This window comes from Elephantulus edwardii, unplaced genomic scaffold (genome assembly GCF_000299155.1).
Source record: "Elephantulus edwardii isolate Elephantulus edwardi_28Jun2011 unplaced genomic scaffold, EleEdw1.0 scaffold00269, whole genome shotgun sequence".
In the NCBI taxonomy this organism is placed as follows: Eukaryota; Metazoa; Chordata; class Mammalia; order Macroscelidea; family Macroscelididae; genus Elephantulus; species Elephantulus edwardii.
The window spans coordinates 1,101,043-1,106,128 of record NW_006400019.1 but is presented as its reverse complement, the minus strand read 5'-3'; the positions used below and the strand labels follow the sequence as shown (position 1 = coordinate 1,106,128).

General features: G+C 40.2%; 1 pseudogene; it reads right to left on the bottom strand.

Annotated features, from left to right (window-relative positions):
- Positions 1–1,169: 1,169 nt before the first annotated feature.
- Positions 1,170–1,808, bottom strand: LOC102850963 (annotated as a pseudogene).
- Between the last annotated feature and the right edge of the window lie 3,278 nt (positions 1,809–5,086).

The following is a 5,086-nucleotide window of genomic DNA, read 5'->3' as shown; positions in this document are numbered from 1 at the left end:
AATCTGTTCTGCATATAGGTTGAAGAGGTATGGAGATAGGATGCATCCCTGGCGTACGCCCTTCCCAATTTTGAACCATGTAGTGTTCCCTTGCTCTGTTCTGACGACTGCCTTGGATTTTCATTTATTCATTGTTGTACATTTCCCTCCCTACTCCCCCAGTTCACTTAAAAAAATTGTTGCATAATTTCCTCCCTCTCTTCAGTCCACTTTGCTGTACACTTCTTATTCTGGACTGTTGTCATACAGATAATGCCTAATCATATATTACTTTTAAAGAGTTCTTTCCTTCATCTCTTCCAATGCAGTGTTCATTATTTATTCCCTCTTTTCTTAGTCCCCCACCCCCATGACAGTTCTGGTTTTTTTTTTTTTTAACAATGGTGTTATGTAATATTTGTCCTTTTGTGAGATTATTTCACTCAGCATAAAATCTTCTTTCAGGCTCACCAATGCTGTATGATATTTTATGAGTTTTTCAGTGCTGCGTAGTATTCCATTGTGTGAATATACCACAGCTTCTCTATCCTTTCATTTGTTGGTGGACATTTATATTGCTTCCATTTCTTTGCTATTGTGAACAACACAGCAATAATCCTGGGTGTGTGTATATCTGTTTCGGTGGCAGTTCTGGTTTTTTTAGTATATTCTTCATGTGGAATTGTGGGGTCAAATGGTATTTCTATTTCCAACGTTTTTTATTTTTAATTTTCAACTTTTTTTTAACAGATGTAAACTATTTATTGAATATTTGCCACCAAATATTGTTAAATACATTATCTTGCAGCATATCGCTTTCAAGTAAAAATGTCAGAAACAAACACCAATATTTACAATTCTTTTAAGGAATGTTATATAATGACACATTAAGGCGTAAATTCTTTTGGCTTATAATTCTTAAAAGAATGATAATAGCAAAAGTGATGCAAAATCTTCAGTGTGAGATTATGATTAAGCTACATTTTACAAAAATATGGTGTAAGATGTCAATAATCCCATTCAACATCCTGGATTAGAAAAAAAAAATAAATAAAAAAAACAAAAAAAAATCCTGGATTAGGTCCCTTCAGCAGGGACTGATAATTTATACAGTCAAACTTTAAAATTTACAGATAAAGGCAGTTCAATACTGCCAGTGAGAAGTACGTGTCTCTTAACATATACAACTTTCAGGCCACAGTTTTGAAGGTCTGAAGTATCATGTTGGTTTGATGAATTAGTTGGTTGGCACTTATAAACACATTTATTGCCTTGCCATCTTTAAAGTAGGTTTTCAGAGTATCACTGAAGCTTTTGGAGTACTTTACAAATTCTTTCTTTTGATGTTCAAGTGCCCTGCGATTCTGGTATTGGTATTTCTTGAAGACATTATTCACTGTATCAAGTAGTTGTTTTATTGCACTAGCTATATCCTTGATTGTCTGCAAAGACCGCACTCGGTCATTGATCTCATCTGGGATCTTACTGAGAATTTGTTTAAGTGCCCGCACCTTTTCATTTAGGTCCTGGAATTCGGGTTCTGGTCGTTCAATCATATACTCTTCTACGTCATCAGCTGCCATACGGAGAAGGAACTCTGTGAAGTTAACTTCTACACTTTTTTTCTCTAAAATTTTCGTAATGATGTCTTGTGTGAGACCTGGATTTTCTTTTTCAGCCTTAATGAAAGCTGCTCTCAGTGTCTGAGCTGCAGACAGATTAACTTGTTCTAGCTCATTAAACACAGGATACATAACTGCGTAGAGAGGCATAGAAACCGGGGAAGTGGTCTCAGCTTCATTCTTCATCTCTTCCATTGTCATCCTCATTCAAAAGCCAACGGCAGGGCAGCCGGGGCCCTGACTCCACTTCCCACCTTTGGAGCCCTCTCCAACTCCCGGATCAATTCACTCCGGCGACAGCGACGCTGGAAGGACCCAATTTTCAACTTTTTGAGAAAGTGCTACACTGCCTTCCATAGTGGTTGCACCATTTTACACTCCCTCACCAGCATTTGTTGTTTGCTGCTCTGCTGAACTTTGCTACTGTTACTAGGATGAGCAGATATCTCATAGCTGTTTTGATTTCCATCTCTCTGAGAGCTAGGGACTTTGAATTTCTTTCTGTGTTTGTTTGCCATCTGAATGTCTTCTTTGGTGAAGTGTCTTATTTCTATCCTGTGCTCAGTTTGTTATTGGGTTGCTTACCTTTTTCTTGTTGAGGTGTTGGAGTATTTTATACATTTTTTTATATGAGTCCCTTATCAGCTATTGTTGTAGACCAAAGGAAAAGACAGAGATGGGGACACACAGGAATGGGGGTCAGGCCAGAAAGTGTGAAGGCAGGAGGCTAACAGCTGGGAGAACTTCAGCCCCTATACTATGCCTTTCTGTGGTTTTTATTGAGAATCATCAGGAAGGTAAACAAAGGAAACTCACAAGGCAGTAGTAAATAAAAACAAAAGATCATGGGGAAGTCTTTTGTAAATAAGGCCTAATTCTTCTCTATTGTTTACCTTATGCTTCTTTCAGGAGAGAGGGATTTAGTAAATACAAACTAAGAATGATGTAGACTCTTAAGGATTGCCTTAATGCCTACCCCTGTAAACATTTAAGGATTGCCTTAGTGCCACAGGGTGAATTCCCGCTTGTATCAGCCTCCCTCCTACCCAGACAGAGCATTTGGTTTATTATTAATATTAAATTTCACATTCTGCTTCCCACAAGCTATGTCATCACCAAAATTATTTCCCAATATGTGGGTTTCCTTTTTACTCTGTTGGACAAGTTTGTGTTTTGGGTTTGTTTCTTTTTAATGTGCATAGTGATTTGATTCTTAGAAGGTTCCATTCATCTATTTTATCCTCACCTGGTTGTGGGTTTTTCAAGATGCTTGGAAGACTTTTCATATTGTGGATTAGGACTTCTAGATTTCTTTGCTGGGCTCATTGAGGAGGATTGTGGCATCAAGATTGGTGGGAGACTCATCAATAACCTGTGTTATGCAGATGGCACAACCTTGCTTGCCCAAAGTGAGGAGGACTTGAAGCACTTGTTGACAGAATATCAAACACTGCAGCTGTCAGTATGGACTGCATCACAAAGTAAAAAAGACAAAGATTCCTACCCCTGGCCCAATAGGCAACATCATGATGGATGGAGAAGTGATTGAAACTGTCCACAGCTTCATCTTACTTGGATCCACAATTATCACCTTTGGTACCAGCAGTCAGGAAATAAGGAGACACATTTCACTGGGAAAATCTGAAGTTAGGGACCTTTACAAATTATTGAGGAGTAATGATGCCTGTTTGAGGATTAAGGTGTGTCTGACTCAAGCCATGGTCTTGTCAGCTTGCTATGCATCTGAGAGCTGGACAATGAATAAAGAATGACAGAAGAGGAATTGATGTCTTTGAGCTGTGGTGTTGGAGAAGAGCACTGAACATCCCATGGACGGCCAAGAGAAGAAACAGATAGGTCTTGGAGAGGGTGCAGCTGGAGTGCTCTTTGGAGGCAAGAGTGATAAGGCTTTGCCTCACATATTTCAGGCATGTTTCTAGGAGGGGCTATTCCTTGGAGATTGACATGATTCTGTGAAGGGTGGAGGGTCAGCGAAGGAGAGGAAGACCCTCAACCAAGTGGATTGACATGTTGACTGCTGCAATGGCTTTCGTGTGTTAGGAAGTGTGAGGATGGCGCAGGACAGGACTAGGTTCAAATCTTTTGTTCATAGGGTCTCTATGAGTGGTACTCGACTCGATGACACCTAACAATAACAACAAGAGTTCTTCCAAAGTTTTCTCTGATGAAGTTTATAGTCCTTGGTTTTACTCTTAGGTCCTTGATCCACCTTGAGTTGGGTTTTTTGTATGGTGTGAGGTGAGGGTCTTGCTTGAGTTTTCTACAGATAGTTTTCCAATTTTGCCAACACTATTTGTTAAAAAGGCTTTCATTTCTCCACTTAACTGATTTAATCTCCTTATAAAAAATCAGTTGACCTACTGCAATCCCAGAAGTATACGGTTCAAATCCCCAACACTATTTGTTAAAAAGGCTTTCATTTCTCCACTTAACTGATTTAATCTCCTTATAAAAAAATCAGTTGACCTACTGCAATCCCAGAAGTATACGGTTCAAATCCACCAGATGCTCTGCTGGAGAAGGAGGGGGCAATCTCCTCCTGTACCAGTCAGATCTGATTTGACGGTACACGTAAAAATAATACAATAAAAATTTAAAAAGAAAAATCAGTTGACCATAGGTAGATGAGCTGATTTCTGGGTTCTAAATTCTATTCCATTGATCTTTGTGTCTGTTACTGTTCCAGTACCACACTTTTGACCACACCACAGCTGTGTAGTAGGATGTGAGATCAGGGTGTGGAATGCCTCCTACCTTGTTTATCTTTCAGGAGTGCTTTGCTTATTCAGGGTTTCTGTCAATTCCAGATGAAACTGGAAATTGCCTTTTCCATGTTGTTGAAGAATGGAATTGTTCTTTATATTGGGATTGCATTGAACTTGTAGATTGCCTTTGTTAGAATTGTCATCATCAAATCTATTCTCGTTGTTGTTATGTGCCATCGAGTCGAGACAGCCCTAAACTCTGCTCTGTCCTTTGCCAATCACACTGTCTCTGACACTCCCATCCCAATTACCCCAGTCACTGAATTAATCCACCTCATAGAGGGCCTTCCCCTCCTGCGCCGTCCCTCCACCCTCCCAAACATGATGTCCTTCTCCAAGGACCGGTCTCTCCTCACAACATGTCCAAAGTATATTAGACGGAGCCTCAGAATCCTTGCCTCCAAGGAGCCGCCCGGTTTAACCCTTTCCAGGACAAATCTATTTGTTTTCCTAGCAGTCCATGGTATTCTCAATACTCTTCTCCAGCACCACAGCTCAAAGGCATCAATTCTCCTTCTATCCACTTTGGTCATTGTCCAGCTCCCTGATGCATAACAAGTGATTGCGAAGACCATGGCCTGTATCAGACGCACCTTAGTCTCCAGAGAGACACCATGGCTCTTCAGTACTTTGGAGAGGTCCCTAACAGCAGACTTTCCCATGGCAATGCGCCTTTTAATTTCCTGGCTGCTGGTGCCA